Here is a 17,899-nt window from a genome sequence, read left to right as displayed (position 1 = left end):
CCTTCCCACCCCACCGCCGGTAGATCGCGTTTCCACTTCTTCCAGTTCAAAACTTCCAGGTTTAGCGCCTGACTGGCCTCTGCAGCCCCTTTGCCGGTCTGCTGGATGCCTTCAGGTCTTGGTGGTATTTCCTTCGGGTCAGTGGAGAACTCGCCGCACAGCTGAGCGAGAGCGGTGAAACTTTAACAGAGACACTGCAAGGCGGCCATGCTTCCCTGCGACTGTCCACCGGGACGGGCTCTGTCTCTCTTCATTCACTGCACCTGGGAATTAGGAATACTGCAAAAAGGCAGGCTTTGAAAGCCCAATGTCAGTGAAGCCCTGCATGATGCCCCTTGGACTTTGATGGCATCTACACGGTTGCTTTTATCAGTCTGATGTGTAAGCTCTTCAAGGACTGAAACCAATTTCTCTTGTTTTGAAAAAGCTCTTTTCTATAAAGCCTCCTCTAGTGTACCACATTCAGCCCTTGATGATTGAACTCTTTACCAGCCTCTCCATTAGTTTGCCCAGGACATTCAGTATCTTACCTGTCTCATCCTGCTGGCCTTTTTGAATACCAATGTAATGTGAAAAGCATTTGAGACTTCCGGAGTTTAAGTTCCCTAAGACAAAAATCAACAACAAGGAAAATCTCCAGTCAGGTTTTTGTTTTTAGAACCACAGAGTCCATTTACAGAGCAGTAGATAAATACTTAATATCTGCATATGACACAAGTAAATATTTCCTCTATAACAGATGTTAACAACCCCCGATATACAAGGGCTTAACACAGAAATCGTCTTTTTCTTCTGATACACTCAAACATTTCTGTGTCTTTTATGTTGTAATACAAGATCCAAGTTTTAGGTCATGATGAAGTGTTTACAACCTCAAAGCCAATCAAAAGAAGAAAGGTGTTCCAACAGCCTTCTTCAGATTAACTGTTAGCAGTTAACTATAGCAGTGGTTGCTACTGAGGTTAGAGGATAAAAGCTGCAGTAATTGTGAGACAAGATAACTTGATAAGAATATTCTGTACTGTCACAAAGAAAGACTGGTTCTTTTAATCATGCTGGAGGAAAGAATAGTAACTGGCCATGTAAACGTGGGTGTGGGAAGAAAACAGGGCAAGAAAAAGGTGAGCAGAAAAGGTGAGCTACCTTCTGAGAATGGCAGCATCTTTCATCGCTGCAGAGAGATGGTGGAATAAGCCATGACTAGCAGTGGCAGAGGAAATCTGAGAATCTAGCCCAGCTGATCTGATAACGTTCCGTGCCATTGATCTGGTTGGAGCATGGATCCCTGCTGAGTAATGTATTTATGAGTTACCAACACAAAGCAGGAGCACCCTTGGGATGATTAGAGGAAGTTGCAGTGAAATGGACTGGAGAGAATCATCGAAGGAGCCCTTTGAGACTTGGGGAAAGAAAGGAAAAGCAGAAATGCAGAAAAAAAAACACCCAGAAAACTAACCCAGTGACCCACAAAACAGGAGCTGCTTTAGCACAAGCTCATTATTCACTTTGGTTGCTTTCCCCATAATATTGCTTTCTTGGCTACTGTCAAGTCAGTGGAGGAAGCCCCTGTGCCACTATGTCCTACATTGTGGAAGGCAACTCAATGGACATGTAAACTGGAGCTCTGTGAATATCTTCAGTGAAGCATTTTGGTCTGCAAAGCACTGCAAGAACTTGCGGGAGAGACCCTCTCCCACCTTGGATTATCCAGTGTTTGCTTTGTAACTGGTCAAAACTTAGGGATGAAAAAAAAAACCCAATGTATTAATATATATACACTGAAGGGCAATAAAGGAGCATAGTTACATAAATGAAACAATGAAAATGCCATTAAAATTACGCCAATGTTTTCCTTTTGCCGCAAGAGTTGATGGATGGCTCATTATTCTCATTTGACCCAGATTTACTTGAAATGAAGTCCTCTTTAAACTTGTTTTCCTGCTCCTATTGTTAATGATGTATATCAGAGCTTCCCAGAGTAGTTGCTCTGGGTGATCTGTTCTTTCCCTATCTAACTTTCCCTACCAGCTCCTTCCTCTTTTTCCTGTTTATCTGCTTCTCATTTCCTATCATTAAGCACTAGATCATTACACAGAGATATGGAAGATTTGATGGTTTCCTTCTTCCTTTTCTTTAAGGGCTTCTGACTAATATTTCTATTGTATTTCCTAATTAGCCTGTTCTGGGGAAAGCTTTATGCTGTTTTCCCGTTTATATTTTTCTGGAGGAAAATTGGTAAAACTTCTTATAGCATGTTCAAAAAAATCTTTAAAGCATGATTTCCTTCCTAGACTCTGTGAGCAGTGTGAGTGTAGCCCATTTATTACATTTGGAATTGAATGCCTCATGCTTTCCTGCCCCTATTTAGTCTGATAATTTCAGGGAGCTGTTTCTGGATATCCTGCCATAAGACACAAATAAACTGAAAAAGTGGTGAAACAAAAGTCATTAGTGAACAGGACTGCAGAAAAGTCCAAGGTGACTTGTTGACAGAAAACTGAGAACTTGTCAAAGTGCCAGAGCCTAGCTTAATGGCAGCCAGAAGAGTGTGGAAAATGGCTTATTTGGGGAATTTACAAAGAAAAGAGAAGTAGAGCAGACTGTTGGCTTCTTTCCCATTGACCAACAAGTCCAGTTTTGCTGTGGATTTGTCAGCCCTGGGAGCTGCTGTGTTTCAGACACTTCTCTGAACGTGACAGCGCTGCCAAGCTTGGTCTGGGAGTACTTGATGCATCCTTGTTTCCACGCAAACTATTTCCAGCTACCCAGATGACATTTATATCAACCTCATCCAGAAAATGCAACAAAGGATTTAAAAACATCTCCCAACTTAGGCAGAATCGCTCCCTCATTCAGCTAAAGATGCATTTGAAATTATGTGGCATTTGACTGGTGAGAGGAGCATTTCTGTACTGTTCTTTCAGCTCCTTGTCCAAGAATCTATTATCATTTATTAAGGCACAGAGGCTGGTGTCATCCTCAGCCCTCACTTTCTGCATCTGGCCTGTTGCCCAAGGACTCACTACACTCTACTCTGAGTAAAGAATTTCTTCCTAACATCTAATCTAAGTTTCTCCTCTTTTAGTTTAAAACCATGGAGGTTTTAAAAGGAGGTGCCATTTGACCTTTGCTTGTGCTGGGCCTCAAACACACATAAGTAAGTTGCCCCAACCCCAAGCCTCACACGACAAAATTTCTGCAAGCCGATGGCACATCGGAGAACCTGACAGCTGCAGCAGAAAGGCAACACTGATCCCTTCCTTGGGGACACCACTTGGGACAGAGAGGGAGGACTTAGGTGCTGCGATTTCTCACAGACTTTCTACAAGGCATTTCTAGGGGAACTCACTCTTTAGCAGAACACCTTCACTACCAAATGTCTCCCTTCATGCATATACACTCTCTCTTTTAAATTTGCCAGTAGCTTTTTCTCTTCAGGCTTGTGTTGAGCTTTGGAGACAAAACTAAACTGGATCTCAAGTTACCTCATTTAATGTAAGCCCATGTATCTTCATTTTCATGCTGGACTCCAAAGTACATTTCTGTGAGCTGCTGCTGTCACACATCACACTTGTGCTGCAGCAGGATTTCAGCCACTGCAGTGTGACTTGAGAGAGGTGAAGGAAGAAGGCAGAAAAACAGCACCCCTGGAAGCGTAAATTTCTGCCCCTTCCATTAGTCAGTGTGCAACAATCATCACACACAGGGGCTTGGCTTAACCCTGAAATAGCAGACTGGGAGAGGATAGGGTATGGAGATGTGGCAACACTTGAAACATAGAAAGAAAGCAGCAAAAGAGATGGGTGGATCTCTCTTGTCCTCCAGATTTGCGACAGGATGCACAGAGTTTGAAGTGGTCAAGCGTTATCCCTTTCAGCCGGCAGCAGCTCTTTGAAGACCACAGCAGCTGCAGCCAAACCACCCAGCAACACAGGCTTTGTGCAAACTTGCCCTTGCTGTGGCTTCTGACCAGACATTCCTGCTTTCCCCTCCTCCCTGCAGCTTTCCAGCCACCTGCTGCCACTTTCAGCTTTCTGCTGCTATATATATTCTTTTTAATCTCTCCTGAATGCTGCCTACATTTTCTGAAGGGAAGATGAAATTTGGATTTTTTCCAAGGAGGCTTTTCTAAGGAAGCAAGTTCTTTGTGATGTCAGGACATTAATCTTTTTTTACCTCCCCTTTAGCCATATTTGAGCCAGGGAAGTGATCTGAAAGGCTGTAAGTTTGTACATGCAAAAGGTCATAGAATCATTGAATACCCTGAGATGGAAGGAACCTACAAGGATCATTGAATTCCAAATCCTGGCCCTGCCCCAAGAATCACAGCACATACCTGAGAGTGTTGTCCAATCGCTTCTTGAACTCTGTCAGGCTTGATGCTGTGACCACTTAATACTCATGCTGGGAAGACAGTGGAGTTGGTTTTTTTTCTTTCCCTTCGCTGCTGGGACCATGAGACAGACGGATATCACAGTGTGGTATTTCACTGAGATGCACCTAGGAACAAAACCTAGCCTTGCAGCAGGGCAGTGAGAGCAGGGAATTCACTTAGATGAGACTTGTGGTCAGCATGAGGCCTGCCAAAGCATACTTTTATGCATATATGTACACACAAAGAAATACAAAATCTTATTGCCTGCAACAGGTGTGCAGGAAGACTAGCTCCCTGCAGGAGCAGATGTCAGTCTAATGAGAGTCAGCATTTTGTTTCAGCCAGGTACAGGCCAGCCTGCTTATCAGGCAGCAAAGCTTGAGCTGCTGAGTCGAGTTCTAGCAACAGCTGCAGTTTGTTGCTCGGTCTAGAACAGACAAAAAAACAAACTCCCAAAAGAACTCCCTGCACTAACAGTTTCTCAGACACTGCCTTGAGCTTTACACTAGCCTTCAGCATTCCAGCAAACACACTTCCATGACATCCCAGGGACAGCTCATTTTTAGCCATGGAACACTGTGTGACCCCAGCCTGCACCGCAGGAAGTCACAGGCTGTGGAGGAGGTGGTAGGAGGTGACTGGAGACATCTGGAGTGGAAGTGTCCCTCCCACCCAGAGACTTCCATGGTAAAGAAACTAGACAACTCAAAAGATTAATTCTGATCCTGTATTCTAAAAGGAATTCTCAGACTAATTACAGAGCATTGGTAGCAACCATTGGCAGAGGCAATGGCATTAACCTGTGGGCACTATGGTTATGTGGTCCCATCCCAACTGTGGCATTCCCATCTCTTCATGAATTGAGGGATTTCTTCCAAGCAATTTTAACTGTTATTTTACAAAATACAGAAATAGAAACCTTCTTCACTTCCCATAGTTAACACTGGAAAAATAAACCATGGAAGTATCAATGAACATTTGAACAGATCCTCTTTTGAATCCCACATTTTTTAGATTTTCTAAATCTGTTTAGAAGAACCCTTCCTTTACAAAAAAACCCAAACCAAAACAAAACAGAAAAAAATTAAAAGAGAAGCATATTTTCTTCATTCTCCTAAAACTGAACTGACTGAAAGGACAGAGGCTGGCTCCACCCTATCACTATCTTTAGGAAGAAATTTCACAATTAAAAGAAATATTAAGGCATCTTCATCAAAATCAGTTTTTGATACCTGCAGCTATTTTCTTTCCCAGACTTGCAAATTATTTTCATTTTCTAGATCTGCATCATAAATGTTTTTGGCCAGGTTTACTACAAGATAAGAAACAGGTAACAAAGCATTTCCTCACAGTCTTAAATTTTATTGGTATGATGCCATGATGATTTTTTGCCTTTTCTTTTAAACCCTTTTTATACCTTTTTATAACTTCTGTATTTTTAGTCCTTTTTGCCTACATTCTTGAACTTGTTTGTCAAGCTAGGAGACTAAACATCTTAGAATCTTCATAGTTAGGGATCAGAATGCCCCAGACCCCAAGGTCCTCTCCAGAACACATTCTGTAAACTGAGATAGAACCATCCAGGAGAAGGTTCCTTGGGGAGGGGGGCTCACTTGAGCCTCTCACTGGGGAATCTTTGATAGATATGCTAATTAGTAACACCTATAATGTTATACCAGATCTTTTGAGGGTGTGCATTGCGGGGTGCACTTCAGTGCATTTGACCTGGATGTAATGCGCCCAAGGATCCTTAAAATAAATACCAAGGTAAACTCCCTTTTTCCCTTCTAACCGTATTTGACTCTTGATTTTAAGACCAGGAAAAGGCATCAGGTAAGCATTACTAATAAAATAATGACTACTTTAAAAAGTCAAATAAAACCAATATAAAACCCATGGTCATTAGAATATTATAAAAACACGCAGCAAAACAGCTTAACACAATTATATATATCAGTTTTCTGTTGTATCAAAGAGCACATACTTTAGTACATAGCAAATAAAGATTCTGATTTCAACTTCAAATAGTCACTTTATATTTACTACAAAAATATTAAATGAGATTTTTGAAAAGCAATCCTCAAGTCCAGATGCAATCTCTGACATGTTAACTGCACAGAAAAACACAACTTTTGGGAGCAGCTGTAAACCACAGAAGGAATACATTCTTTCTGATGCAAATCCTTATCCCCCAGAAACAGAATGGCTTCCTAATATCCAGGTTCCTTTTCAGTGCAGGTACCTTTCCTCATCTCAGTTCTTCCTGACATTTTATTCCCATATCTTGTGCAAATAAATGCTCCAGAAAGTTTCACAGGCAATTTCTAAAACCTCCTGCCTTCAGTGTACCTAACAGAGCTATGAGGTGCTCACTTGTAAAGCTCCAGCAGCCTGAGTTTACAACCTCATGAGATATTTTTTTGGTGAAAAGCTGTAAGGTCATAGAGGTGTGTCCAGCTCAGAACCTCATTCCCAGGGCTACCAAGATTGCTCTGTAGGGCACAAATACAATAAGCACATGGACCTTGCCATACTAATGGCACTGACATGAAAACACTTCAGAGTTAAACTGTACATTTGTAGAGGGAGATTGTGATTGAATTGTGGTTCGTAAAAAAATATTTTAAAAATATAGGACTTGAGCTCAGCTTCCTTTACATAATGTGCATTGACAATGCAAACCATCCTTCTTTTTGCTTTTCTGTAAAAGAAAAAACCAGTTGAGATTCATATAGAGTATATTTCCCAGAGACTTGTGTTGGGGAAGATGAAACAGGAAAGCCTTGGAAATATGATTGCCTGACAAAAGATTTTGGGAATATGAAAACTACAGGCAACATCGAAATGAAAGCCACTTTTGAAATACCAGGTCTTAGTTACTGAACAACTAGAAAACAATGGTATGGCCGACTGAAGTAATCCCCTCTTGATGGAGCAATACCCTCTGCTTGCAAACAGGTCCAAGGGTCAGAGCAGACCCTACTAGCTCAGCAGAAGGGGTCCAAAGAGTAGTTTTTAGAAGTTAAGATGTAACACTCTATGGTAATATAAGAACTCTTATAGGCTGTATGTAAATGCTATAGGATTTGTATCTTGTATTAGATTGGTTAGTGACAATTAGAATATTCAGTGCAGAAGATGATTTATTGTATTGTAACCAGGACTTCAGACATTCACATTCACATTCTCATTCTCACTTCTATTCATTCTCTCTCTTCTATTCATTCCTCTCTTCCACTTCTACTCTTGCTCCTACTCTCTCTCTCTCTCTCTCTCTCTCTCACCCGTTCACTCTCTTGCTCTCTTGGGCCTGCTCAGAGCTGAGTCTACCAGCTCTGAGCAGTGCCCCAATACCCACGCCCTTTACAATAAACCGGCTGTGTCCCAAGACCTGCCTATAGAGATCTCTCGTCTCCATCCGTCACCGTCTACGTCCGGCCGTCCCGACAGGACCCCAGAACCCCCGTAACCTACGGTCTGGCGCCCACCGTGATTGCCGAGCCCACACCCAGCACCTGCAGCCTGGCGCACAACGTGATTGAACGCCTGGTTCAGCTTTCTCCATCTGTAGGACTTTTCTCCATGGACAGTAACTAAAAGACCAGTTATAGCCACCTAGAACTTGTCGTGAGCACGGCATACCGATGCTGCGCATCATAATAGCTGGAGCTCTGTAATTCTGCTGAGGCAGCCTTCGAGCACAGGGATTACCTGGAGCTCTTGGAGGGACTTGCCTGGCAGCCCTCGAGCACGGGCCGCCACTGCTGCGCAGCGGCCCCCTGGAGCTCTTTGAGGAGGTCTGCCGTATCACCCCTCGAGCACGGACACGCTGCTAAGCAGTACTGACCGGAGCTCTGCGGAGGGAAACCTGCCGCACGCCCCGAGCACAGGCGAGTAGTGCTGAGCACCGCCCGCACTGCAGCTCAGTGCGGACCCACCCGTGAGGTCCTGAGCACGGAAAGCCGTTGCCAAGCGACGCCTGAAACCGGAGCTCTGGGAAAGGACCGAAAAGCGGCGTCCTGAGTGCTGAGTGGAGTGCCTGGCCAGCCCCCCACGACAGACATCTGAGTAAGGACGCTGCTCCTGCGACATCACCTAAGTGAGTATCATACTGGTCTAAAAAATGGGACAAACCCACTCTGCCCATGACAGAGATCTCTATAAGCAACTTAAGCATTTACTTATAAGCTCTGGTCCAAGTCAGTTGCCTAAACACGAGCTAAAAAATCTTTTAGAATGGAGCCAACTTAATTTCCCAAATGCTGACCGTTCAGCCGTCTTTACAAGAGACTTTTGAGACACAGTTGGAGTTAAGCTCTTTAATAATATCTCCTACCGGGATATGGCAGCCGCACAGCTGCTCCCAGCTTGCAGAGCGCTGGTAGAGCTGTTTGCTGCGGTGGCGCCGCCCGCAGCAGTCACCCCGCCGAGCCCGGTTCCAGCTGCGAGTCCGCCCCTTGCCGTCGCGAGCCCGCAGCGGAGCACGGCCCCCGCCCCTCCGCCGGACCCCACGGCTCCGATACCCGCGGTCCGGCTGACGCGCGCCGCCCCGCCCCCCGCGCTCGCGGCCCCCGCGCCCGTTACCCCGGCCCCAGACACCCCACCGGACCCTACGGCCCCTCCCGCCATCCCGTTCCTCCCCGCTGCCCCATCCCCCGCGGCCCCCGCCCTCAGTGCCAGCGTCTCCGCGGCCCCGCCCCTTGCCCCTGCCCCTCCATGCCCCCCCCCCGGTTCCGTCACCGCGGCTCCACCCCCCCCGCTGCCGTCATTGCTACCCCACCCCCCGCTGCTGACATCATGGTGGCCCCGCCCCCCGGCGGTACCCCCGGCGGGGCCAGCGCCTACCCCCCTGCTACCTACGGGTGTTACCCCTCCCCCAGCCGCGCCGGTTATGGCCATGGCTGCCATTATAGCCGGCCCCCCCCAAAGCCAAGCGGCGACCCTTCTTCCAGCCCCCCAGGTCCCCCCCCCCACACGGCGAACATGGTAGCCATTGTTCCATCCCCGTCCGCCGCTGCTGCGTCTTCACAGTCCCCTGCCGCTCCCGAAACACTGGTGCCCACAGCGCCGGCCACGGCCACGCTGCTGTCTCCGGCACCTCCTGTGCACGTTACCGCAGGAACCCTACCCCCCCACCCTGCCGTTCAAGCGCGCACAGCACGCCCTGAGCGGTCCCCCGGCTCCGTGGCGGCACAGCAGCCGCCTGTGTCTACTCCCGCTCCTCCTGCCGTTTCTGTGCGGATCCCCGATCCCCGCACACCATCGCTTGCGCTGGGAGCGCCCCAGCTCCGTGAGCCACTTGATGCCGGTGCCGCGCTGCCTGCACGGAGGTCTGCAGTCTCCTCCGTTCCTGCCGCTGCTCCAGCCCCGCCTCCCGGCACCGCCGCCCCGCCACCACCCACCCCAGCCCAGCCTACAAGCTTCCAGCAGCAGCACGCCGCGATCCAGCCACCAGCCCTCCTGCCTCCCGCGACCGCAGCCCCAGCCCCTGGTTCTGCAGTCCTGCCATCTCCCGCTTTGCCCGAACTATCTGCCACACAGACCGCCGCCATTACATCCTGCCGCGCAGACCTGATGACGCAACACGCGCATGCGCAATCGTTGCAACATACGCATGCGCCATTGCTGCAACTCCCGGACCAGTGGTATCAGTCCGCTCAGACTTCTCCAACCTCAGCACCGCTCCCGGGACCAGCCGCGCATCCTCCCGCGACTCCGCCGCGCAGCTCCACCCCGCCTCCTCGCCCGCCGCCACCGAGATCGGCTGCACCACTTCCGAACTCTGCCGTGCCATCATCACCCCCGCCGGGTCCCACCCCCGCGCCGCAGCCGCCCCCGCCGGGGTCCCCCGACACCGTACAGCCGTATCCCTCCGCGCAGCGCAGCCTCGCCTCAGAAGCCACGAGCAGGGGGGGAACCGAGAGCAATAATGCAGCTCCAGTGGCAGGGGAGACGGAGAGCCCCTCTGCCGGAGCTGATGCTTTAAATCTAACACAAGTAAACTCTGAAAAGCAGCCAGATTTGTTTGCAATAAGCCCCACAGTCCCGCCGGCAAGCGGCGGGGATCTTGCAACCCAGAAAGAGAAAACGAATTCTGAAAGTTTGTCAGCGCTACCTTCTGAATCAAAAAATCCTCCAAAGTGCTCAGATTATTCTAAATTAACAGATTGCCATGAAATAAGACCCCAAATCTATAAAGATGAAAGTCTTAGTCTATTAACTAAGCCTGTGATAGCTAGCCAACAGCCTGACAGTCCTAAAATGTGGGCTCCCATCTCCACTCTCCAAATTAAAGAACTAAAAAGTGCTGTAAGATACAGTGGCATTTGCTCACCGTATCTTAAACAACTGCCAAAAAGTACCCTAAAAGGAACACATCAAACTTTAAAACGCATTTTAAATCAACAGAAAAGGGGAAAAGCCCAGGCTACACCTCAAAGAAGGTTGAATAAAGCCTTGTATGTTTTTAATTTCTTGAACAGCTCTGCAGAAGAGCCTGAACCCCCCATCTATAGACATTTCCTAAACAACAAAAAAGCAAAACTGAAAGAGCACCCTCCAGTTTTAATTAAGAATTTAGCATCAGGAAAAATAGAAAGACCTTATGATCTTATAATGTGGGGAAAGGGATTTGCATGTCTCTCCACAGGTGAAGGAACCAAGTGGATTCCAGCAAAGAACATGAAGCTGTACCACGCATCAAAGCCCACTGTCTGTTCCACTTCAGGCAGTGACCCCGCGAGTAGAAGCCGAGAAGCCGGCACTGAAATGTGAACTCGGCAGAACCACTGAGAGAAGATTGTCTGCCAGAAACAGCTCGAGAAAAGAATGGAGTTTTAGCATTATTTGTGTAGATGCATGTTGCTTTTAACCTTTTGTTTTTGTTTTTATAATGAAGCTTTACCTGTAAATCAACCAAAGACAAATGTCTGGGTTGCTTTAGCCAAATCTGCAGGCTCCGATACCATCTGTCTATCTGACACAAGCCCTGACAAACCTTTTTCAACCTGTTTAGTTGGAATGCCTTTTCCAGAAGGTTTTGGTAATGTTATTCTTGATAAGTATTAGCCATGTGATAATCATCACATTTCTCCAACTACCAGCCATAAACACCAAACTTATATTGATAACTCTAAAATTGATAAATCTGACCTTCAAGAGCTAGAAATCCTAGGCTCGTTAACTATGGATACCCGCTATTTCTTTCACTTTCTAGGAGAAAACGGTCCTCATTTAAATGTTACCCCATATCACCCAGCTTATAGCAATGTAACTTCTTGGTGCAACCAAGCTAAGCTTCTTATATATGATGAACCTCATGCAGATCGTTTTAACAAACTTCCTATTCGATTCCCTAGAGGAATTTGGCTCATCTGTGGAGACAGAGCCTGGCAAGGTATACCTTCAAAAATAGATGGTGGCCCTTGTGCTCTGGGACAACTTACAATTATTGCTCCCAGTGTCAAAGAAGTAATCAAAAAGAAAAACAGAAAAATTAGATCTTCCTGGGGACATCAGTATGAGAGCGACTGTGATAGTGACTTTCATCCTTGGAACTCTGAAAAATCAATTGTTGCGAGCATTTTTCTTCCTCAGTTAAGTTCCTCAATTGCACTAAAACAGTTAAACAAGTTGGGGTGTTGGCTCAGCAAGGAGGTAAATGCCACCTCTACTATGATCAGTGACTTGTTAACCGATGAAGAGGCAGTCAGACATGCCACTTTACAAAATAGAGCTGCCATTGATTATCTTTTATTAGCACATGGGCATGGCTGTGAAGATTTTGAAGGATTATGCTGTATGAACTTATCCGATCATTCTGTTTCCATTCACAAACAGTTACAAAACCTAAGGGACCTAGCTAACCAAATTACAACAGATAACTCGTCTTGGCTAGACAGTTTGTTTGATGGTTGGAGCTTTGCACCCTGGCTAAGGGAACTCTGTAAAATAGGCTTGATTATTCTAGTAGTAATAATTATAGTTTTAGTAGCAGTACCTTGTATACTTCAGTGTGTGCAAAAAATGACGAGTAAGACTATGTCTAATATCTTAATTGTCCATCGAAAAGGGGGAGATGTTGGGGAAGATGAAACAGGAAAGCCTTGGAAATATGATTGCCTGACAAAAGATTTTGGGAATATGAAAACTACAGGCAACATCGAAATGAAAGCCACTTTTGAAATACCAGGTCTTAGTTACTGAACAACTGGAAAACAATGGTATGGCCGACTGAAGTAATCCCCTCTTGATGGAACAATACCCTCTGCTTGCAAACAGGTCCAAGGGTCAGAGCAGACCCTACTAGCTCAGCAGAAGGGGTCCAAAGAGTAGTTTTTAGAAGTTAAGATGTAACACTCTATGGTAATATAAGAACTCTTATAGGCTGTATGTAAATGCTATAGGATTTGTATCTTGTATTAGATTGGTTAGTGACAATTAGAATATTCAGTGCAGAAGATGATTTATTGTATTGTAACCAGGACTTCAGACATTCACATTCACATTCTCATTCTCATTCTCACTTCTATTCATTCTCTCTCTTCTATTCATTCCTCTCTTCCACTTCCACTCTTGCTCCTACTCTCTCTCTCTCTCTCTCTCTCTCTCACCCGTTCACTCTCTTGCTCTCTTGGGCCTGCTCAGAGCTGAGTCTACCAGCTCTGAGCAGTGCCCCAATACCCACGCCCTTTACAATAAACCGACTGTGTCCCAAGACCTGCCTATAGAGATCTCTCGTCTCCATCTGTCACCGTCTACGTCCGGCCGTCCCGACAGGACCCCAGAACCCCCGTAACCTACAGACTTGTGTTAGGATTGTTGTCTGCCATTGGCACCATGGAGGGAGTCACATCAGCTGCTTCAAGCCACATCTACCTTAGTAATTCCAAATTTCCTGTCTGGAGATGTATAGTTTGCTGTCAGGATAGGGAGTCCTGGACCCTAACTCTGTTCTCTTTATCACTCCTAATTTAGATTATTTTGGACACTAGGAAATAGGTTATTAATATGTCCTCATGGTTGCTTTCAAGCCTATAAACAGCTCAGTGACTGGTTTATCAGACTGTACCACTACAGAGTTCCATGTGAAAGCACCTCACTGTGGGCTATCCTTTTCCTTGTACATCAGGAGTCAGAAATCTAGACTGGGGATTTTTCTTTACATGTGGATTTATTCATCCTTCAGCAACTGACTTGTGCAACAGCTAGGTAAGAGCTTGCTTGCCTCTTGACTGTGGCTCCACCAGTACATCATAATCATGGCTTGAGATTCTCTGGAGCCACCAGGGAAAGACTTCCAAAGGTTTCCAGTTCTAACACACAAAGATGCCACAGCAGAAAAGGGTTATTCACTTGTACACAACAACTCTGTGGCGGAAAATAATGAATGCCACTAGTTCTCAGGTGTCTTCCTACCAGTTGTCTATAATCCAAACTGCTATGAATCAATTAATAACAGCCTTGGGATATTTAAAACAGGACAGAGCACTCCTCCCTTCATCCATCTTAGGATGATCTTTTTCCTTTTATGACAACAATCAGATTTTCTGGCTGAAGATTTTTCAGTTCTCACCTTTGGTCTTTGGCTGACAGAAGTCAATTTGGCACTTTCTGATGTGGCACTTAAAGGTGAACAAGGCTTGCTGGAGTCTCCTACAGACCTGGAAATAGTCAAAATAAGACTGGAAAAGTGAAAAATGGAAGTGAATGGTAGAATAGTATCTCTGATCCTGAGTTAGGACACCTCATCAGCAGTCTTCAACAACATGTCATCTGTCTCATGTCAGATTGCAGATATTTTAAATACAAAGGAAGTTGTGAAAAAGCTGTTAGACCTTTGTCCCACTTCCACAGTGAATGTGAGAAAGTCAGGGAAAATCCACAAAGCCAGAAAAACACATGGCAATTTTCCCATTGTTTTCAATTTCTGCTGCATGGGCAATTAAGATACAACAAAAATGAAATAGTAAAGGGTGAACTTCACACTGGCATGGGAAACACTGTCATCCTTGGAGCTGTCCACACCCACTGCCACGGGAACAGACACTTCAACTGTCCTCCTTGCATTTGCTAGGCAATAAATAATTGCTTGATTATTATGAGAACACAGCAACACTGCACAACATTCATTTTGTTTTGCCATTTTTTTCAGAGGCATCACAGCCTCTTCTCAATTTCACAGAATATACAGACCAGAAATAAAACAACAAGTTAAATATAAACTTCATACCCACTTTCTGAAAATGACTGACAATGAGGAGCAGATATTCAGAGCAACTACAGACAATGCTCACAGATATAGAATGATTCTTCCACGGTTAAATTTTCTGGGTTGTTTGCAATTAGAGGCTTAGAGACTTTGGATCTCTCACCTTTGTTCCTTTAAGATTTTACTTACCATGCTGAATTTACAACAGCCAAAGAAGCACTGAAAGTGTTATGACCCAACCCATGAGTCACTGCACCTGCACCTGCATGCAAACGCGCACACACACACTGGTCCCTCCGCCCCCCTTTCTCTCTCCAAGTCCCTCCCCCTTTATATATCCCTCTGGTTTCACAAGGGGAAAGGACAGGTGTTGCAGACAGAGCACGAGTACGTGGTCACATGCAGTTCTGCTTGTAATGACAATGACTCCATGAGAAGGTAAAGCAGCCCTGACCTCCTGGAAAGTAATTTTTTTTATAGTTAGATATGGCAGCTGATCTATGAATCTTGAATCAGCAAGAATATTCCCTTAGCTACTGTACCTCTTTACATGACTGGAAGCTCCAGTTATTACCTTCTATTAACACTGTCAGTAACTAACAAGACAGTCTGATGGAAAGAGTACCCAAAAGACAAAAACTAAAATGTGGTTGAGAATAGGATAACCACTCTGCCAGGATTTTTAGAAGCCAGATCTTTTTCAAAGATTCTGCACAATACAGGACTGATTAAAAAGCCCAGTGCTGCCCACCAGGGACTATCACAGAATCAATTAGGTTGAAAAAGACATCTGAGATCATCAAGTCCAACCTTTGAACATCAGCTTGTCCACTAGACAATGGCACTGTGTGCCACATCCAATCTTTCCTTAAACACCTCCAGGGGTGGTGACTCCACCATGTCCCCGAGCAGCCCATTCTAATGCCTGACAACCCTTTCTGTGGAGAAATTCCTACTAATGTCCAAATGTAGCACCTGTTCTTCAGACAAGAACATAGTAAAGAACAGACTTAACATGAAGCACAGTACTTGCAGCAGACTAATTACTAAGAAGCTAACTTTAGGAGTGGTTAAGCTGATGTGTTTTTAGCTCTCTGAAGTAAGGAGTGTTTGTACCCACACAGTCATTAACAGCAAGTGTACTGCTGACCACAACCACTGATCCAATAAGATAAGGACTCTCAAAAGGAGAAAAACATTGTCTTACTAGTTTTTGTTTCTCCTGAAGCTGGGCACTTACTGGTATAATTCAGGGATGGGGCTGGAACAGGAGGCAGCACTGGAGGGACCATGTCAGGAGCAGCTGATTTCTGCTGGTCTGTCAACTGCAACAGTTGATCCTGTGCTTCTGTGCTCTGGCCATGCAGCTCTGCTGTTCTTTCCTCCAAGCTCCTTGATACCATGAGATGACTCTACTTGGATAATGGGATAATTACTTCCAATGAAAAATTTACAATTGGCACCCTCAAGGAGGGCATACAATATATTGCAAGTGCTTCTATGCATTTAGTTTTCGAACTGAAAGTGAATATAATTATATAGCACTTCTTGTGAAAAATCTGATTTTGTCCCTTTCACTATCCTGTATCTAAGTCCTTAACTGATTAAATATTACAATATTTTATACTGATCTTCCTTCTAGTAGGAAAAATACAGTTATTGTCCACATAATTAGAGAAAGAAAAAAAAAAACCTCAAACACCCCCTCCCCCAACAAACCACCAAACCAAACCAAAACCACCAAACATCCAGCAATTAACTATAATTAAGAATATAATTAAGAATATACTATACTTAAGAATAAGAGACACAAATATTCAGGAGGGTGTGGGGAAGCAAAAGCAGAATCGTCCTGGAACTCATCTTTAAGCCAGGTTTTGATTGCTTTGAACCCTTCCCCTCCCTTTCAGTAATTGCTTGCACACAAACAACACTTACTAAAAGTTTGCATCACCTTCTACAACCAAATGACTAAATATTACACAACATAACACAATTAGAAAGTGACAACACTCTCAGCCTATATTTAACTGAGGAAATTTTAAATCTTTAGGATCCTTACTTGAACAGTCAGTCAGTCAGTCACTGTGATGGAACACGTAGCAAGACAGTAGCAAGGGCAGGGATGTTTTTGTGATGTTAACTTCACTCACTGGGGTGCCACTGAGTAACTGCTTAGTGGCAGGTTAAAGTTCTTCCATGTAAACTGAAGCCTTCAAGATCTCTCTTTCCCAAGTTTAAGTTTAATCTCATGTGCTTTTGGGTCAGAGTAGCAGAAGACATGTATGACATGGCTTTAAATATGCATTCTACAAGCTTGACAAGAAGCTGTGGGTTGGTGCAGTGCTTTCACTGCTTCTAGTATGCAAACTACAAGAGCTTGGATCACATTGCTACACTACCTCTTTTTGCAGCATAACCTTATAAATGTGCTGCACACTTTTCAGCACCCATATATGTTGGGGTCCCTCCCCTGCCGTGTAGCCCTGGGAGAGGGGCCCTGAGGGCACAGGCACGGGGTTTCCTGTCCCTGCTCAGCCTCGTTCCCATTGGTTGGTTTGTGTTCCCCTGCGCGGGGAGAAGGACCCTTGGTCCCGTGACTGGAACAGTTCCTGGGCAGAGCTCCGGCCATGCGGCTGGAGAAATAAACATCTCTCTGAAACAGCTATCAAGAATCTGTCTGTCCGTATATATATATTTCCTTTCCACGGGACTCCTGGTTTGATATATGCGTGTTGCAGGATCCCCACTGCAACAAATGGTGGAGATTTGTGAGCAGAACGATCCCCGATCCCTAAGCGACTGATTTGTGTGAGTAAACCCTGGAAACTTTGGATTCCTCTTCTTGGTTTTGCTTTGCTATTCCATATCTAAACTATGGAGGAACCGTGGGAAGACTCTTGGCTCTCAGAGCCGCATATGGACATTTATCTTAAACTTAAAATGATTCTTGAACAACGATTTGTAAATTTTAGCTTGATTCAAGCTCAAAAAGAACTGAAACACTTCCTGGCATGGTTGTTTAAGAACTTTTTCTATGTTTCTTGGGATTTAATTATTACCAAGGGCTTTTGGAAAACCGTTTGGACACAGTTAATACTGGAGTCAAGATATATGCCGATGGAAGAATATTTTCGTGAATATTATTTAGTTACCGAGACTGTTGAGCAGTGTCAGCTGTGTCCTGGTGAAGGGAAGCGTGGCGCAGGGACCGTGCGGCCCAGGCCACGTGCACCGAGCGCTCTGAGAGCAGCAGCGAGGCAGTTCCCGCGTGTGGGTGGAGCCACGCGAGCCGCAGTGTCGGTGGCGGAGCG

At 45.3% G+C, this 17,899-nt stretch overlaps 1 long non-coding RNA gene across 1 annotated transcript; it reads right to left on the bottom strand.

Moving 5' to 3' along the window:
* Positions 1–13,183: 13,183 nt before the first annotated feature.
* Positions 13,184–17,036, bottom strand: LOC125321517. Its single transcript, XR_007201573.1, has 3 exons — positions 16,648–17,036; positions 15,826–15,997; positions 13,184–14,446 (listed from the first exon to the last, which is right to left on the bottom strand). It is a non-coding gene; the product is annotated as an uncharacterized LOC125321517 (long non-coding RNA).
* Positions 17,037–17,899: the final 863 nt, after the last annotated feature.

Source organism: Corvus hawaiiensis, chromosome 2, assembly GCF_020740725.1.
Source record: "Corvus hawaiiensis isolate bCorHaw1 chromosome 2, bCorHaw1.pri.cur, whole genome shotgun sequence".
NCBI lineage: Eukaryota > Metazoa > Chordata > Aves > Passeriformes > Corvidae > Corvus > Corvus hawaiiensis.
This window is presented reverse-complemented; position numbering and strand designations above follow the sequence as displayed.